The sequence below is a fragment of the Esox lucius genome, chromosome 16, assembly GCF_011004845.1.
Source record: "Esox lucius isolate fEsoLuc1 chromosome 16, fEsoLuc1.pri, whole genome shotgun sequence".
NCBI classification, from domain to species: Eukaryota; Metazoa; Chordata; class Actinopteri; order Esociformes; family Esocidae; genus Esox; species Esox lucius.
Window position 1 is genome coordinate 25,397,392 of NC_047584.1, and position 20,715 is coordinate 25,418,106.

Here is a 20,715-nt window from a genome sequence, read left to right on the forward strand (position 1 = left end):
CACCCCGTGGCTTTAGGAAAATGCACTAGGACACACTTACTATTTGTAGGGAACAGTAAAGACGGAGAACATTATTCACCAGCATATTATGTAAACAGTATCCAATAACACATCTGCTCTCTGTAGTTTCAACCAATGACTAAACACATCGATCAAAATGGAAAGGGAAAAAAGACAGTTCCAGTTGTGCTGTGGCTCTGTCTGCCAGAGAGAAAAGGAATCAAGCCCATGTGCATCATATAACACAGTCCTGTTGTTGTGGAGGGGCTGGACATACCGTAAATTTGCCACCTGTTTCAGAGGAAAGCAGAAAATAATCGTCCGAACGTTTGATAGAGAGAGGCAAGCCATACATTATTTATGATGATCCGTTTCTTGCTCCTGCAGTGCCCCTCATTACAGAGACCTGCAGACCCCGGTGATTGGGCAGGCAAAATCAGCATCTATTACATGGATGTCCTCAGAGGAGAACTGGCCTGCCCAATCACTTCCTATCATGCATACAGTTCCAACCATGAAATATCATATCTGAACCGTCATCAGAGAGTGAAGGGGGTCAGGGACCGTGGAGACGAGGTTCAGTATTGGAAACACCTGTTTTCCAGCCGTGACTACAGTAATGAGTGGATGAACCGGAGAGGAGCGCGGCAATGATTTCATTATTTGGCAGCGCTTTCATTATTTGGCAACGCTCCATCTATCTGGACATTATTTCCAATGATCATTCACGTTATTTGTCTGATATCACCTACATGGTTCCAGCAGCATTTAAAATCAAATTCTCCTCACCATAAACTTACCTCAGCATTACAGAGAAAAGGCACGTACAGTTGGAGGAACCTGAGCAGAGATCTGCAGAGCGCCTATATAATACACAGTGGTTCTGCTATAACACAGTTCTGCTGTATCGCAACATTGCCTTCCAGTGCCAGATTCAGATGAATGTGAAGTGAAAAAACAGCTTGAATAAACCCCACAACTTTTCATGTGTGCTTCTTTCATTGGCACTTATATTTTCAAACAATCCGCCTGGTTGACTGACTAATAGATGTCTGCCATATAGTAAAATATGAAACTGGAACAATTTGGGATTCGAAACAAAATTCTGACAGTCTGGACATTTTACTGACAAAGTTGACACGGTTCCAGTGCTTATCACTGGGCTTTCAGACCAAATTGAGTGACAGCAAGCTGATTGGAAGGTATCCCATAATCTTCTCTCCGGTCATTGATCTTTCTCTGAGAGTAGATTTCAGACAAGTTTGCAGACTCCCAGATGTGATTCGTGTCCCCAGGGAACTCTACCGGGCCAGATTCTGACCGAAGAAGAGGACTGTTAACTGTGAAAAAAGGGGATTAAAAATGTTGAATATTTTGGGGGGCTGGTAAAGTTTCTTTTGTTGTTGTTGATGGTCAATACTTCTGGCTGAGCTTGAAAGTCTGGTAAGATTTCTGGAAAACTATTGCCCTCTTGTGTTTATTCTCTACTTAGCCATGGATTCCTGAGGTCTTACTGGCCAATCGTTAAGGTACTGTCAGCAGATTCTCTATCTAAATGTGTTGCTACACAACTGACAAGAAAATTACAACACTAAATCACCTGTGCGTCACTACCAAGATTCCAGTACCGTCGAGTACCTTTTAAAGTTAACATCTTGAATGTGTTTTGAGAGTAACACTTCTGGAGGGCCGATCTTAGCCCAACTGAAGCAACACATTGATGTATTGCCAACTGCATAGATATTTATTATATTAAATGCTTTGAAATACTATATTTTATGAAGGAATGCAAAGTTACAGCCAGCTATCAAATCGGATTTTACAACTTTACAAAATTACGGACAGAAACCTCTTGCCTGCCCAGGTAATCGGGAAATAATTATTCTGTTTCTACTTTTCAGGCCGCTTGCAGGAGAGGAGGACAGGAGAAGGAGGAGAGAACGTGTTCTGGATTGACTGGTTGGTGATTCATGGCTTCCCTTTCCTCAGTGTGTGAAAAACAGCATTGTGCAGCTCAAATGTCAATATGAAGTATCACACACACTTTAACAGCACCCCCATACCTACAACCCCCCTAACACAGACACACACACTTTCTCTAAAATGTGGATACATAGGGCAACAGGAAATTCTTTAAATCGTTTTTTCCCCCCTCTGAAAGGAACAGAGATGTTTGAGATACCATCACCCCCTCAGGCAGGTGTTTCTGATCAACCTAAGGGCCCAGATGGAAGAGGCCTGGCCCAGCCGGGGGTCTCCCGTGGCGGGCGGCTTGCTGAGAATAGAGACGCCCCACCAGGATCGCCTCAATGGTTAAATGAGTGAGGTCCGGTCCAGAGCGACCGTGTCCAAAGAGGGCCTGTGGATGGTGTGTCTAACCTGGATAGCTGACCCAACTACTAAACTCTGACAATTGCCAAACTGAGCTTTGTGGGAATATGAATGTCCAGGGTTTGAAAAGGGATATGAATGTAGCAGGGAGAGGGCTAAGATGTTGAAATATTGTTGGTTTCAACTTGCCAGTGTTTAGAAAAAGCCTGGTGTTTTTTGTGGGGGGTTGTTAAGGGCGGATCGTGGTGGTAAAGCACAGATATGTGTGTTGGTTTGTGGGGTGTGCTTGGAAAGGGGGAACTTTGGGATAGCCCAGATACATCAAAACAGGTGTCCCCGTGCCTCGATCCAGGAGAAAAGAAAATTAGGAATGGCGCCTCATTTTCTGTGGAGCCTGAGCAGCTCAGACAAGATCTGAATAAAATGATTTGTGGAAATAAAAACCAGAGGAGGTTTGGTTCAGGTCTTCAACAAGACAGACAGTATCTTTTAGCAGGGATATCCTCAAATGCCGTCACTGATCTCCTCAAAATTCTTAGGTGAATGGTTAAGAGTACGACAGTAGACAGTACAGTTAGCGCACAGGTGTAAATAGTAACTTCATGTAAAGTCTACAATAGAGATTTTAGCATATATTCAACCAGTGACCCTGAGGTAGACATTACAATTACTTCTGGATGCGAAATTCTATGCAGTTAATATGTAAGAAATGCTTTCAAGTAGCGCCTGCTTTTTGGTGTGGCATTCATCTCTTGCCGAGTAACCATTCAGAGTTCCCAATTCGCTGCGCTCGTTATTTTCACAGGAAGTTTGTTTAACGGTCGATGGATAGACGCGGGAAACAACCATCATTCAAGCATTTGAAAATACCCAGCTAATCCCCCCCCCCCCCCCCCATACACATATCTAAATATTCTGGAAAATATTCTGCCAACACACATGCATCCTATAAATCACCTTTATAAAGCTTGTCACATAAAATGTTTCTCCGGCTGTGGGCTTAAGAGCGTGTCCATTGTGTTAAGGCCAACATGGCTGACATGGGGGGCTGATTTTGGGACTGCCATGCGGCGCTCGCTCCGCTCCCCCACCATCAATCTATCCGTGGGGGCCCTGGGTGCGTGTCTGAATGCAGGTTTCTGGGTGGCAGCTGCATTCCTTCATGGCCCTCACCTGGATCTATTGGACAGAGACGAGACGAGGAGGAGTTTGTCAGATATTTCACGGCTAACGTTTCCAAACAGCCCCTAGGCACAGGCCTGACTGATTACTTCCATAAAGCAGCGGTCTATTCTGGTCATGATAGCGCCATTAAACAGTGATCCCTGGTAACAGGTCTGCTGAAAGCTGTCTTGCCACCCTGGTTGGAGACGCCTGGCCGGGGGTGGCATTGCAACATGCGCCGATTGCAGAAAACGGGAAGCTGGGTCAGAGCTCTGCTTTCCCAAGGTGGAATTTGGCATAGCTGCACACACTCAATAAGCACCTAAAACCGATGTCTTTCAAAGGACTGTGACCACGCTCGCCAACTGCTTTCCCTGGGCCGAAGCCCCTTTTAAATCCCTGATATGCAGACAGTTGGAAAACAAAGTTATCCGTGCGTGGTGAGTATTAGCGCTTACGAATACAGACACACTCACCAGTGCGAGACCGGGCATGTGAAATAGTCTATTTGTGTGTGTGTGTGTGTGTGTGCGCGCCCGTGTGTGTGTTTGTGTCTTATTATGCCACATGCAGTGACATTGTGACAGAGGACAGCAAGGCTGATTTCTGACCGAGACCGGTCCTCTGTGTCCACAGCCGGTTGGCTAAGCGGATGTTCGCTGTCTTACCGCAGCTTTTGTTTCACAGCCAGCTGGCTTTTTAAAGGAAACAATAAAGGTTACAACGGGCTTAAGGTCTTCACAAGCAACACTCGTCCCCTGGGTACAGATGGCAGGTGCCGAGTGGGATGTCAGAGCGGAGTGGCAAGGTCGACTGGGACAGGTGTGGCAAGTCAACCCGCCTCATATCGACACACACAACCCGCGCCACACCGAAACAGAAAGGAAGGAGATGTCTGAGGTCCCTAGACGTCCCCACGGTTTTCCTGGGTCATTTAGGTCATTTAGGAGCATTCTTTTGAAAGCACTGCCCTGAGAAGAAAAGGACCTATCTGCATGAGCACTGAGATGAAGGGAAAAACTGCCTCAGCACAAGAATGACACAAAGTTCAAGTTCAGATGTCTGACAGCAACTGCACCCTACGCCCTTGTGTTTTCCACCCTGCTGCCAACGCTCCGTCCCCCTCTTTCCTCAAGCGCTTTCCAGAGTAATCCCTAACACCTGCTTCACCAAGGAATGCCAAGTTAAATTTACAGCAGCAAAAAAGAGGAGGGACCCTCTGGAAGGAGCCTGTTAATTGAACAAGGTTCTCTGCTCTGTAACAGCAAAGCGACGGGCTCTGCTGCATTTTCCTCGATGGAAGGAGATGGAATGCAGTCAGAGGCCTAATGCTCCAGTCAATCCATATCACCAAAAGTTGGCATTACAGCGCAATTCAAATTTAAGGACAATGTTCCTACATTGGTTGAGACCGCTGCATTCACTGTAAATGTGGAATATGTCAATCAGAAATACAGTCCTGTGTAGCTCAGTGGGTAGGGCCTGAAATGTTTGTGCTCAGGAATGTAAATTGCTCTGTGTAAGAATGTCTGCTAAATTTCTGTGAACACAGATTAAGTGAAGCACTTACTTTTCTCATTGATTTAATGTTAACAGATGAATAAACAGGGCATAAAGCTGAAGATGTAATTATACCCCAGTCCACTGTTCAGTTCAATGCAGTCTTCAATTAATTCAAATTAAGAAGTTAATTTAATTGGAATAATTAAGTTAGAAATCCCAGAAAATGATTACCCAGTTTACATACAAAATCACTAAATCAAAAAATTGGTGACCTCAACCTCAACTTAGGCTGAAACAGTCTCAGTATTGCTCTGTATCTCCTAGAGGGTAGTTCCCTCAGAGTCAGACCTCATTGCACAGCCAAGCCCACTGCAGCCCAGATGAGCACAGACGGGTCATCCTTCTCTCTCTCCAGGCCGCATAAGCCCCGCCTGGCGCGCCTCGATCCTAATCCACTTAAAGCCAATTACAAGGCTATTACTGTGATTGCCATGCCGAAAATGACAATGGAGCTGGTTGGGGAGAATGAGAACAATCACAGCCACTCAAGCCCTACTTCTCTGGCCTTTGGAAATCCTTTGGCGCTGGTATCTTGATCACTAGGAGTGACGGCTGACACAATTAGTGTTTAAGCGTGGCGAAAACTGTTGACTGACAAGTCCCGGGGCTGGAGAAGCAGTTCATGGCTTCAGAGGGTGATTTGGGGGGCCGTTTTGAGGTCAAGGGGCCGATATTCTGACAGACACCCTCTTGAATACATACACATTAACTCACACACATTAATTTGAGATTACTTTTGGATTACAATATATTATTTTCGATATGTGTTACAGGCCCACCTTTTTCTACTTAAATAATTATGCAAAGCATATTTTAACTGTTGCTGTCTGTTCATATAGACACAACTATGAATGGATTATCCTTGCTTGTGCACAGAGGCTTAGTTTTTAGTTTTCAGTGGGTGACTTAAAATCCATAAAATGTTGGCCCACAGTCACTCCTTAATTTAATTATGATATGACTGTTGAAATGCCAACCAGTGGTCTGATATTCTCCCATAAAAAAATAAAAAAAAACATTATATTATTATGTTTGATTCTTTTAAGGTCAGAGCTTATTCAGTCCTCTTTGCTGAGGGTACCCGCTGCAGTCAAGTATTTACTACTTTTTCCTCATTCTCATTTTCCTGAAGGCCATATTATAATCTATTCATAAGCGGGGGAAGCAGCCGCCGACTCTAAGTTCAGCAAGTCTTAAAGCGGTCACTGACTGGTTAAGCCTTGTTCCTCTTCAGATGCCGTCGAGTGCTGTTTAATAAAGCCAGACTGGAACTGGGACCCTGACCTCAGTCCTCAGACTCCCCCATTAAGTATTCAGGAAACTGCTTTATTTTCATTCATACAAACACATTTGTGTGTGTGTGTGTGTGTGCGAGCGTGTGTGTGTGTGTGTGTGTGCAACATACATACATCGGGTGCACACACAACAGCAGGCATTCACAGCAACGCATGGAGCACATTTCTTTAATTATGCAGGAAGTTGGCCTGCTCCATTCTTCCTCTTATTTATGATGTGTTACGGCCATCACTCTGTCCAAACAGGTCGACGGGGGAAGCCTCCTGTCTGCTAGCTACACATTTATTCGGAGTCATAATTCTTGGTAACGATAATGTTTAACTAGATATTGGATGCAATTAGTGAGGAATTTGAACGACTTGTGGATTACGGGTAAAGACCGATCTGCTCAAATGTTGCTCCACTGAAATAAGTGATAATTCAAACCAATTTTAAGTCATTTGTGTTGCTTTACCAACTAACTGGTTGTCAACTTCTTGTGCCGGGCTCTAATGGTACTGTCAACAACAAGATAATTGGTAACAAGTTTAAAAACTCCACCATTTTCTTTTGACTGTCACACTATAGTTAACCTGCAGTGCCTGGTCCCTGACAGGGAGATTGTCTAACTGGCTGATAGCCACGTTAATGAGAATGTATAATATCATATATAGTATATGTATTGCCAATATAATTGTGCTGCAAATAAGTGCTGCATCCGGGCATGTTGTCATGTGTCACGCATAAGAACAGGTCTTAACCATGTTATACTGACCATATAACTCAGCCTTTTGAGCATACAATAACTATTACATCATGACTACTCTATAGTCTTGTTCGAATCTTACACCCTTCATCACTATTTGCGATTGGCTACACGCCATTTTAATCAGAATAGTTTTGTTTTAGTTCAGAGAAGTAAGCGGTGCTGATTTTAATGACCTGGCGATAGAGTTGCAGTGTGGTCAGTGTTATGGACTGGCATAAAGCTCGTCTTCCACTTAGAGGTTAAAGTTAATGCTACAGTTTTGGAACATTGAGACTTGCTCCCAGGATGCTTAGACATCTCTGTGTAATTTTATATTCCTCTTATTTTTCTCCAACGACTCAGTTGCCAGCTTGAGTAGTATTGGTTACAGACCAGACACGCTGAGGCTTATCTTGTTACTACTGCGCCCAAGCCTGTCTGTGTGTGTGTGTGTCTGTGTGTGTGTGTGTCTGTGTGTGTGTGTGTGGTTGGTGTGTGCATGAATGCATACGTGAGGCAGAGCATTTTGTTGAGAGTAAAATGGCCTCTAAATGTCCTCTACTCACCTTCAGCAGTGGCAACATTTAGGACGATGTACCCCGACTCCACCTCTTCTTCCTCCGTCCCCCGACTCCACCTCTTCTTCCTCCGTCCCCCGACTCCACCTCTTCTTCCTCCATCCCCCGACTCCAGCTCTTCTTCCTGCTCACCATCCCTCCGTCCCGCGACTCCACCTCTTCTTCCTCCATCCCCCGACTCCACCTCTTCTTCCTGCTCACCATCCCTCCATCCCCCGACTCCACCTCTTCTTCCTGCTCACCATCCCTCCATCCCCCAACTCCACCTCTACTTCCTGCTTACCATCCCTCCAACCCCCCACTCCAGCTCTTCTTCCTGCTCACCATCCCTCCATCCCGCGACTCCACCTCTTCTTCCTGCTCACCATTCCTCCATCCCCCGAATCCACCTCTACTTCCTGCTTACCATCCCTCCAACCCCCCACTCCAGCTCTTCTTCCTGCTCACCATCCCTTCGTCCCGCGACTCCACCTCTTCTTCCTGCTCCCCGTCGCTCTGTCCCCCCCGCCTCCACCTCTAATTCCTGAATACCATACCATACCTCCTAATCTCCACCTTAAACCATGATTCCATGTTCACTTTTCGCAACCTGTTTTTAGGAGCAACAGAAGAATCCATTGATTTTACCGCAGGAACGTCCTGACAGATGGTCATGGGAGGAGGGGGTGGGGTCGGGGGTCAGGGGGAGGGCTGAATGTGACAAAATGCAAAGTGGAATTCGCCAGCCCCTCCATTCCAGAATTGGCCCACAGAAAGAGCATGCGTGAGGTGCGATGGCATGTCCTTGGCAATCCAGACGAGCTTGGGTGACAGCTGCAATGTTTATAGGCCGGCTTCGATGACAGTCAGGAGGGGATGGCTCGGCTCTTTTCAGACAGGAATTAGGTTTGTCATCAGATTCTAAAATCTGTCTGATTTATGACGTTTCCACTGCTGTTTTCTCCTCTGCCCCCTTGAACTGTTCAGATAACCCCTTGCTGGGCAGGGGTTGACATTTATCAGAGTTTGTTGTTATTTGTGTACTTACTTTCACCAGAAAGATCAATGTCTCCCATCAGAATATCTTCTGTTATTTTCTCAAGGTGCAGAAAGGGAAGTAAAGCCACACTTCAAAACAGTCCTGTATTTAGATTAACAACCTAAATCTAAATTCAAACGTCAGTTTTTCCATGGTCTAAATGATACAACCAAAGCCTAACATCAGGTTACATTAAATGTGATGTCATTTTTTGGGCTCAGTTAAATGCGGATGATCTGTGCTTCTGTGTGATTGAAATGTAATGGTCAATTCTGATTGTGCCAACATTTTAAAGCCTTTACAATAAATGAAGTCCTGCATGGTATCATCCCTCCCAGTACTAGCTTGCCTCTGAAGCTAAGCAGAATCGGTCCTGGTCGTTCCCTGGATGGAAGATTTTGGAGGGCTTTAAGTAGAAATCCTAATGGCCCAGGGCAGTAAAAGGGACTTTGCCCCATGCAGGTTTAAGTCTTTGAGATGGGATTTTAAACTGGTGTCCTCACTGTCTGTTCTCTAATCAACCAGTTGGACTCATTGTAAAAGATTGTACTGAACCGTTACCAAGTATCCAGATTTGTCTGCTCAAAATACATTTTATTAAATTTTTCTGAGCTGAGCTATATATTAAAATGTACTTTATAAAGAATTATTACCTATAATTACCCACAGTTCTGTTTCACCTCAACTTCTGACGTTGTCTTTGTTTCCGTGCCAACAGTTACACCACGATGTACACTAAGGGCACAGCCTGTGTTTGAACTGAATGCATGCTAGTCCATAGATGGATTCTGTCCAGGTGAGACTGGGAGGAAGTCCAACCCCATCACTCCATCTCTCATGCCCTTCCTCCCTCCCAGCTACTCTGGGGAGGAGAAATACAAATATTTGTCAGTAGAGGTCATTGAATTTAAAGTTATTCTACGTCAGAGAAACAGCTCAACCTGGAGGGAGTGAAGAGAAATTCAAAACACTGTCAGAGTTCTTTAAGACCTGTCAGAAAGCCAGACAGCTGAGTCAAAACTAGACCATTTATAGAATATCATATATATATATATATATATATATATATATATATACAGTGGGGAGAACAAGTATTTGATACAGTGCCGATTTTGCAGGTTTTCCTACTTACAAAGCATGTAGAAGTCTGTCATTTTTATCATAGGTACACTTCAACTGTGAGAGACGGAATCTAAAATCAAAAATCCAGAAAATCACATTGTATGATTTTTAAATAATCATTTTGCATTTTATTGCATGACATAAGTATTTGATCACCTACCAACCAGTAAGAATTCCGGCTCTCACAGACCTGTTAGTTTTTCTTTAAGAAGCCCTCCTGTTCTCCACTCATCACCTGTATTAACTGCACCTGTTTGAACTCGTTACCTGTATAAAAGACACCTGTCCACACACTCAATCAAACAGACTCCAACCTCTCCACAATGGCCAAGACCAGAGAGCTGTGTAAGGACATCAGGGATAAAATTGTAGCTGGGATGGGCTACAGGACCAGCAGCTTGGTGAGAAGGCAACAACTGTTGGCGCAATTATTAGAAAATGGAAGAAGTTCAAGATGACGGTCAATCTCCCTCGGTCTGGGGCTCCATGCAAGATCTCACCTCGTGGGGCATCAATGATCATGAGGAAGGTGAGGGATCAGCCCAGAACTACACGGCAGGACCTGGTCAATGACCTGAAGAGAGCTGGGACCACAGTCTCAAAGAAAACCATTAGTAACACATTACGCCGTCATGGATTAAAATCCTGCAGTGCACGCAAGGTCCCCCAGCTCAAGCCAGTGCATGTCCAAGCCCATCTGAAGTTTGCCAATGACCATCTGGATGATCCAGAGGAGGAATGGGAGAAGGTCATGTGGTCTGATGAGACAAAAATAGAGCTTTTTGGTCTAAAATCCACTGTTTGGAGGAAGAAGAAGGATGAGTACAACATCAAGAACACCATCCCAACCGTGAAGCGTGGAGGTGGAAACCTCATTCTTTGGGGATGCTTTTCTACAAAGGGGACAGGACAACTGCACCGTATTGAGGGGAGGATGGATGGGGCCATATATCGTGAGATCTTGGCCAACAACCTCCTTCCCTCAGTAAGAGCATTGAAGATGGGTCGTGGCTGGGTCTTCCACCATGACAACGACCCAAAACACACAGCCAGGACAACTAAGGAGTGGCTCCGTAAGAAGCATCTCAAGGTCCTGGAGTGGCCTAGCCAATCTCCAGACCTGAACTCAATAGAACATCTTTGGAGGGAGCTGATAGTCCGTATTGCCCAGCAACAGCCCCGAAACCTGAAGGATCTGGAGAAGGTCTGTATGGAGGAGTGGGCCAAAATCCCTGCTGCAGTGTGTGCAAACCTGGTCAAGAACTACAGGAAATGTATGATCTCTGTATTTGCAAACAAATGTTTCTGTGCCAAATATTAAGTTCTGCTTTTCTGATGTATCAAATACTTATGTCATGCAATAAAATGCAAATTACTTAAAAATCTTACAATGTGATTTTCTGGATTTTTGTTTTAGATTCCGTCACTCACAGTTGAAGAGTACTTCTACATGCTTTGTAAGTGGGAAAACCTGCCAAATCGGCAGTGTATCAATTACTTGTTCTCCGCACTGTGTATATACATATAGATATATAATTTATTTTTTTAATAAACATTTGTATGTGCAGAATAAGAGATATAGTTTTTACATTTGTATATCTACCAACTCATACAATATTTATCTGTGTTAATAAATACAAGACTATTATTATTATAAGATGTGAATTGTCAAAATGTAAGTAAAAATTGCTTTAAAGAATACCATTAATATTCACTGTATAATTTTTAAAGAATAAATGTCTACAAGAAAAAAAATGCAGATCCACAGACCACAGGTTGAAAACCCCCGATCTACAACAACCACCCACAGTGTCTCGGGGTAACATTCTGGCTGTCCCTTTTCATTGGCCCCTGATCTCTCTGATCTCCATCTGGCCCGGCCAATTAATGAAGAGATTACAGATCCAGCATCTCCCATGACAAGCAATTAATAGAGATTACACATGAAACATATAACCTGACAGTCCATGAATGAAGAGATTACATGTAAAGCATCCATTTGATAAGGGCAAATGTGTGATACGTCGAGGGGGTAGGGAATGTCGTTATGCAGCCAGGCTGTTTTACAAGAGGCAGCCCAGGCAGGCCTCCAGACCAATCCACCTGAGACCTACAGCAGGAGGGGGAGGAGCTAAATGACCCAGGCCGATAGAACACAGAGCTGCATTCACCTCCTACCAAAGGCTCTCAAAGGTTAAAACGTGAACACAACCAGCACATAATTATTTAGCATTTGGTTATGGTCATTAAAAACTTTTTTAGGCTTTTTATGTGATTTTCATTTTTATTATTGAACACAGAGAAAAAATTATACAGAAATCCAGTAAAAAATATTTATTAAATTAACAGAACGACAGACAATTATGGGCAGCAAAAAGATGACAAGACCCCATAAAAGAGAACATCAGACAAGGCAGTGGAATGGAAGCACTTGCAAAAGGTGTCATTTAAAATGTAATTTAGTGACAGAAGGTAAATTTTTTGAAATTCTCAAATTATGTATAATAATTGTGCTAGTTGGAAATGAAGGCAATATACGTTTGGAGTTTTAATCTCAATCCAAGTCATTTTTTGTAGATTGTATAAATCAACATTGTGGTTTTAAATGGAGGGTAAAGGGAAAAACCTCCCTTACAAATAACTGCCTCAAATACATGTAACCCAAATTATTAAATGTTTTTCTGGTAATGTACAACAGCTTGTTTCACCGATAGGCTTATTGGAAAAGGAAAATGTTAATGGCTGTTAGTTGCGTAATAGAACCCCAGAGTCAACATCACTCCTCGATTTTACTAGCAGGGCAGAAGGATACAGGCTTTGCTGCGCCCATAAAAGGTACGCAGTATTGCAAGCTCATCGCTGTAAATACATGAAGCCCAGCGGCACTTCCTCACATCTTAAAAGAATGACACCCAGCCATGCCACACTTCCCCTCTCCTACACTTCAAACCAGGTGCCACAGCCTAAATAGTTTCCCTCTCCCCCTTTCTATTGCTCTCCCTCTTTGGTACACACAGGCAGACACACACTTAGTTTTCCTGTACGACAGGTCCATTGTTTCTGCGTGTCCTCCACTCCCCAACACACTTTGTTCTCAATTCTGCTGTTAACCGAGTATTTCACAAGCTGTAAATTCAGACCACATATATATATAAATCATGGACGGCACGGCGGTGGGCTACGGGGGCCGGTAACAGGATCTGCAGATTTTCACCCCCGGGGTCACTGTTGCTATTCCAAACCTAGCCGGGCTGCGCGGAGGGAAGAGGGAGCGCCTAGCGTGGGGACTGAACACTTCTTTTGGGAGACAGGGACCGTGGAGGTGGAGATGAATGTATAATCTAGACTCATGGTTTTGCAGTTGTGGTGGAGGTTTGTTGTTAGGCAAATGCCAAAGGTCAGGAGTACTGCATGAATCCATTGCATATCGAGCCAAAACAAATGGATGATGACATTTTAACAGTGGGTACCGTTTGTGAATGGAAAGAAAGCCAGTAATAGATTTATTATTTGGGTGTCGTGATTGGATACACAGCAGAAATGTTCTTTTGAAACCCGTGGTTACTTAATGTTGATAGGAATGCCACAGCCTGAGATAGGACGTTTAGTGATGAAGGCATGTATGGGTGTTTTTTTTTATTATGAACTCTGAGGTCAGTGATTTTCCAGCCGTGAATCTCTGTGGCAGTAGGTCTAACGCAAAGCTAACTGACGGCTAAATATTTCCCCACCGAATCCCACGTGGCAATAAGCTGCCTTCCTCCCAATGCCTGTCTCACCCTCCTCACTTCTCCTGGTTCCACGTAACCTCCTCGCCTGGCTCCCAGGACTCTCTCCCTCTCACTGATCCATCATGAGATGACAGTCTGTGTCCGTGGTTGAATTTCTGCTCCACAAATAGCGCGAGCAGAGGGGGGTGGGGGGGTGGGGGGTGGGGGGGGTGGGGGGGGGGGGGGGGGGGGGGCTCCCGCACACGCCCGCTATCCCCCGTCATGTGTCCCCTCTTGCCAGGCCGTGAACACACATCCCCAGCCACCGGCACCACCCCCGAGCAGCACGGATGACCCTGCGCCAGGCTTATTTAAGAGCTCGTCTTTCTCCCCACCTCTCTCTCTCCTTACTCAGTTTCCCTGGCAGTAACCCATCATCAATCACAGGCCAGTTGGGGGTGAAAAAAAAAATCAAAACAATACCTCTCGAGGACGTGAAGGGGACGATTTTCAAGTGGTGGTAACAACTTTGCAACTTTTCAAAAATATTCCGTCCCCAGCAGGGGGTTTGACCCAATGAATCTGCCAGCTGATAAAAGTTCACACTCAGCGGAGACTGTCAGTGACCCACCCCAGGCTGCAGGAGAGACATTCACACCAACAATTAGTACTTAATAAATCAGGGCCTCGTTTTAACACCGTGATCGCCACGGCGTTGGCCGATGTCTAGACGCTGACCTCGCAAACAGCACCACGTCTGTTGACCACGCCTAACCTAACAGGAAGGTGGTAATCAAAGCCATGATACCCTTTTCCATGTAGCTTCGCTGTTGTAGATGTTGAGTGCTTTAACTATATGTTAGTTCAGGTCTGAACAATATTATTGAGTCAAACACAAAACACTTTGTATGCTACTAATAATATCATAAAACCAAATGTATGCGCAACCCTTAAACAGCTGGGTACTAAGAAGAGAGGATGGAAGACATGAAAGGTGGTTGTGTTTGACTGGAAAACCTGTGTTCAATGGACGGTCAAAAAAATTGCCTCAGGGTGATGGAGCAAGGTGTGTGTGTGTGTGTGTGTGTGTGTGTGTGTGTGTGTGTAGTGGAGTAGGTGCACTTCTTCCTTTGCATCCTGTGTCCTTTTTTCATCCCTGTCTTGTTTCTGGGTTGGGATGGACCAGTGGCAAATTCAATTAATTGGATGTGATTAAGAAAGGAACACACCTGTCAATATGAAGTCACACACTTTAGAGTGTCAGAGCAAAAACCGTGCCATGGAGTTCAAGAAACTCTCAATAGACCTCTGAGATATACAGTGGGGAGAACAAGTATTTGATACACAGATGATTTTGCAGGTTTTCCTACTTACAAAGCATGTAGAAGTCTGTCATTTTCATCATAGGTACTCTGTGAGTGACGGAATCTTAAAAAAAATCCAGAAAATCACATTGTATGATTTTTAAGTAATTAATTTGCATTTTATTGCATGACATAAGTATTTGATACATCAGAAAAGCAGAACTTAATATTTGGTACAGAACCTTGGTTTGCAATTACAGAGATCATACGTTTGCTGTAGTTCTTGACCAGGTTTGCACACATTGCAGCAGGGATTTATGCCCACTCCTCCATACAGACCTTCTCCAGATCCTTCAGGTTTCGGGGCTGTCGCTGGGCAATACGGACTTTCAGCTCCCTCCAAAGATGTTCTATTGAGTTCAGGTCTGGAGACTGGCTAGGCCACTGCAGGACCTTGAGATGCTTCTTACGGAGCCACTCCTTAGTTGCCCTGGCTGTGTGTTTCGGGTCGTTGTCATGCTGGAAGACCCAGCCACAACCCATCTTCAATGCTCTTACTGAGGGAAGGAGGTTGTTGGCCAAGATCTCGCGATACATGGCCCCATCCATCCTCCCCTCAATACGGTGCAGTCGTCCTGTCCCCTTTGCAGAAAAGCATCCCCAAAGAATGATTTTTCCATATCCATGCTTCATGGTTGGGATGGTGTTCTTGGGATTGTACTCATCCTTCTTCCTCGAAACATGGCAAGTGGAGTTTAGACCAAAAAGCTCTATTTTTGTCTCATCAGACCACATGAACTTCTCCCATTCCTCCTCTGGATCATCCAGATGGTCATTGGCAAACTTCAAACAGGCCTGGACATGCGCTGGTTTGCAGAGGGGGACCTTGCGTTCGCTGCAGGATTTTAATCTATGATGGCGTAGTATGTTTCTAATGATTTTCTTCAGGTCATTGACCAGGTCCTGCCGTGTAGTTCTGGGCTGGTCCCTCACCTTCCTCATGATCATTGATGCCCCACGAGGTGAGATCTTGCATGGAGCCCCAGACCGAGGGAGACTGACCGTCATCTTGAACTTCTTCCATTTTCTAATAATTGCACCAACAGTTGTTGTCTTCTCACCAAGCTGCTTGCCTATTGTCCGGTGGCCCATCCCAGCATTGTGCAGGTCTATAATTTTATCCCTGATATCTTTACACAGTGCTCTGGTCTTGGCCATTGTAGAGAGGTTGGAGTCTGTTTGACTGAGTGTGTGGACAGGTGTCTTTTATACAGGTAACAAGTTTAAACAGGTGCAGTTAATACAGGTAATGAGTGGAGAACAGGAGGGCTTCTTAAAGAAAAATTAACAGGTCTGCGAGAGCCGGAATTTTTATTGGTTGGTAGATAATCAAATACCTATGTCATGCAATAAAATGCAAATTAATTATAAAAAAAATCATACAATGTGATTTTCTGGATTTTTGTTTTAGATTCCGTCTCTCACAGTTGAAGTGTACCTATGATAAAAATGACAGACCTCTACATGCTTTGTAAGTAGGAAAACCTGCAAAATCGGCAGTGTATCAAATACTTGTTCTCCCCACTGTAATTATATTGAGGTATAGATCCCGGTAAGGTTATAAAACAAATTGCTATAGCATGGAAAGTTCCCAGGAACACTTTGGGCTCCATCCTTGTGAAAATATGTTTTGAACGTTTAACACTCTTCCTGCCCGGTTACTTAGTTTGGCTGTCCGGCCAAACTTACTAAGCGGCCAAGAGGACCTTGGTCAAGGAAGTAACAAGGACCCAATGGCCACTATAACAGAGCTACAGAGGTTCTCTGCAGAGGTAGCAAAAGCTGACGGACAACCATCTCTGCAGCACTTCGTCAGTCAGGTCAGGTAGAAAGACTAGATGACGTCTGAAGGACTCTGAGAGCATCAGGAAAAAGATTGTTTGATCTGATGAGTTCAATATCTAGCTATAGGCCTGAATGCCAAGCACTACGTCTGGCGAAAACAAGGTACCGTTCAACACCTTGTTAACAACATGCCTGCGGCAAGGGAGCGTGGTGGGAACTTCATACTTTGGGGATTGCAGACTTGGCTGGGAAAGGTCTATTTTCAAAGTCAGATTCATCTCAATTAGATAACCTGTATAAATAAAGGTTAGAAAACCTTAGTCAGGTTTGAGGCAGAGGTGAACGGAGCAAAATACATAGATGTTCTTGAAGTAAACTTGATCCAGAGAGCACAGGTTCTCAGACTGGGCTGAAGATTTATCTTTCAGCACAACAACAACCTGAAACACTTATCCAAGATATCACTGTAATGTCTTCAGGACAAGTTTGCTAATGTCCTTGAGTGGTCCAGCCAAAGCCAACTTGAAACCCACTGAACATCTGTGTGAAGACACAAAGGTTACTTCAGTTTTCAGTTATTATTTTCAAGTTGGCACAAAAAAAGATTTGCTTTGTCATTATATGGTTTTGTGTGTAGATTTGTTGTCAGTTTTGTTTTTCAGTTAAACATTTAGTCCATAACTCAACAAAATGTAAATAAAGTGAAGTGGTCTGAATACTTTCTAGGGGCCCCATCATATTACACTCATCAAATAGTTGTGGCGACACAGGAAAATGTTGTAATTGAATAATGCATTATACAGGTTGCATTTTCACATGTAAGCGACAGTGTTGCTTATGGCGGCTGCTTTCTATCATCTATTTTATGTTCACCAAGAAGTTTTGGGAAGGTACTGTGTAACCTAAACAACCCCCCAGTCCTCACTTGGTATGTTCTGGATGGTCAAGTGGAACATTCCTGGAGACTCTATGTCAGTCCGTTGGCTCAGAGCTGTTTTAATCACCTAAACCAGTAGATATACTGTTACCAGTGGAGGTCTCAATGTTCCCTGTGCTGTGTATTCTGTAATGAAACTAAAACAAGGCCCCATTACAGGTTATAAGGCCCATTTCAGACTGATAAGGTCTGTGATTGCAACATACTGATCATCTGATCATTTCTTTAATAGGTTAATAGGGTTATTGTAATGCAATAGCCAGGAAACAGTTCTTCTCCCCCTCTCTCTCCCTTGTCCTCCACATCCCCTTCGGTTTCTCTCTCGCTCCATCTCTCTCTATCTCGGGTTCTGTCTTATTGCCACGTCCCTGGTAGTTTACACTCCTCATATGTCACCAGGTCGTTATATTTATTTCGGATGGTTCAGTTTGATGACACTGTGTTTAATTAGTGCAATTCAAACAGCACACCAAATCTATCCATCAACATGTGAGTTTGATCGATGGCTTCGTGATTATTAAAGGGTTAGTTAACCAAATTACAAAATAAAACATGGGTGTCCTTGCAATATAAGATTTACATTTTCCTGGCAGTGGGATGCACTGTTTCCAAATGCTAACATTTTCAGATTTGTATCACATATCCCATTCAAGTCATTGGAACATTATAATATAATGCAAAAACATTCATGGAGTTTCACAATCCATTGTTGATACTTCAAAGATGAAGGCAATTAATGGCCCAAGTACTTCAATGGGATTTGTGCCACAAATGTCATACCTTTGGCATAGACTGATAAAATGGTAAGGAAAACCAGTATTTATTTTGTTTGGCTGAACTATCCCTTTAACAGCAAATTATACATCTTTCTAATTTGCTCCATTGGAGCTGGAGCTGATCTGATTGGTCAAAAAACACATGCTGGAAATAAAGGTCAGAATTGGGTTGCTCATATACAGGGTCGGCCGTGGACGTTCTACCACCCTAGGCAGATTATGTTCATTCTCTGATTATGTCCATAAAACATGTTGGTGCACGGTGTCTAGGGTGCTGCTGATCAGGGGCGCCAGAGGGTGGCTGTTAATTGTCAAAATGCCGCCTCAAATTCAAGTGCTGCCATAGGTGGCTGCCTAACCTTGCCTAATTGGAGGGCCGGCCCTGCTCGCGTAAATGCAGGCTAAATGTTCCAGCACCTGCAGATAGGCATTATGCAAAGTAATTTCTTAGGTATGTAGATTATTTAGATAGCAAGAATACATTATTATAGAGTTATTTAAAGAGAGATGATTACACTATTTTTGAAATGATCTATTTTATAAATCAGTGCTGTGTAATTCTACTGAAACACATCTGGTGATTAAAACATGAATATAGTTTTATTCCTGGTCATGGTAGAGGTCAAGTCAAGTCAAATTTATTTAGAAAGCACATTTAAGAACACTTTGGTTGACAAGTGACAACAAAAGTGATGCACAATGAAGTGTCTAAGACAGCTAAAAGAAAACCATATATACACTCACCTAAAGGATTATTAGGAACACCATACTAATACTGTGTTTGACCCCCTTTCGCCTTCAGAACTGCCTTAATTCTATGTGGCATTGATTCAACAAGGTGCTGAAAGTATTCTTTAGAAATGTTGGCCCATATTTATAGGATAGCATCTTGCAGTTGATGGAGATTTGTGGGATGCACATCCAGGGCACGAAGCTCCCGTTCCACCACATCCCAAAGATGCTCTATTGGGTTGAGATCTGGTGACTGTGGGGGCCATTTCAGTACAGTGAACTCATTGTCATGTTCAATAAACCAATTTGAAATGATTTGAGCTTTGTGACATGGTGCATTATTCTGCTGGAAGTAGCCATCAGAGGATGGGTACATGGTGGTCATAAAGGGATGGACATGGTCAGAAACATTGCTCAGGTAGGCAGTGGCATTTAAACGATGCCCAATTGGCACTAAGGGGCCTAAAGTGTGCCAAGAAAACATCCCCCACACCATTACACCACCACCACCAGCCTGCACAGTGATAACAAGGCATGATGGATCCATGTTCTCATTCTGTTTATGTCAAATTCTGACTCTACCATCTGAATGTCTCAACAGAAATCGAGACTCATCAGACCAGGCAACATTCTTCCAGTCTTCAACTGTCCAATTTTGGTGAGCTCGTGCAAATTGTAGCCTCTTTTTCCTATTTGTAGTGGAGATGAGTGGTACCTGGTGGGGTCATCTGCTGTTGTAGCCCATCTGCCTCAAGGTTGTGAGTGTTGTGGCTTCACAAATGCTTTGCTGCATACCTCGGTTGTAACAAGTGGTTATTTCAGTCAAAGTTGCTCTTCTATCAGCTTGAATCAGTGGGCCCATTCTCCTCTGACCTCTAGCATCAACAAGGCATTTTCGCCCACAGGACTGCCGCATACTGGATGTTTTTCCCTTTTCACACCATTCTTTGTAAACCCTAGAAATGGTTGTGTGTGAAAATCCCAGTAACTGAGCAGATTGTGAAATACTCAGACCGGCCGTCTGGCACCAACAACCATGCCACGCTCAGAATTGCTTAAATCACCTTTCTTTCCCATTCTGACATTCAGTTTGGAGTTCAGGACCACACCAGGACCACACCCCTAAATGCATTGAAACAACTGCCAGGTGATTGGTTGATAAGATAATTGCATTAATGAGAAATTGAACAGGTGTTCCTAATAATCCTTTAGGTGAGTGTATAACATATGGTTAACTAAGCATATTTTCATAGGACATGAAACACACTCACGGGGCAGGCTAGTGCTAGGGACACTGCAGGCTTATTCAGAGTTAGGTAAAACAGCTTTCGACTACTAGTCAGATGTATAAAGTATTTAAAAAGGTTTTTAAATATTTTGGCCCATGCACTTTCTCAAAATTTGTTTTTGTTATAGACTTAATTGATGATTGATTAAATTGGTCAATATGGTCTTATACTCTAGATCAGATTTTCTTCAAGGACCTCTCTGTATTTTGCTCCATCCATCCTACCCTCAATTCTGACCAGCCTCCCAATCCGGCTCAGAAACATGCCCATAGCAATGCCAAAGCTCTATAAGAAGGGCCACTGGGTTCTTGGTTACCCCCCTT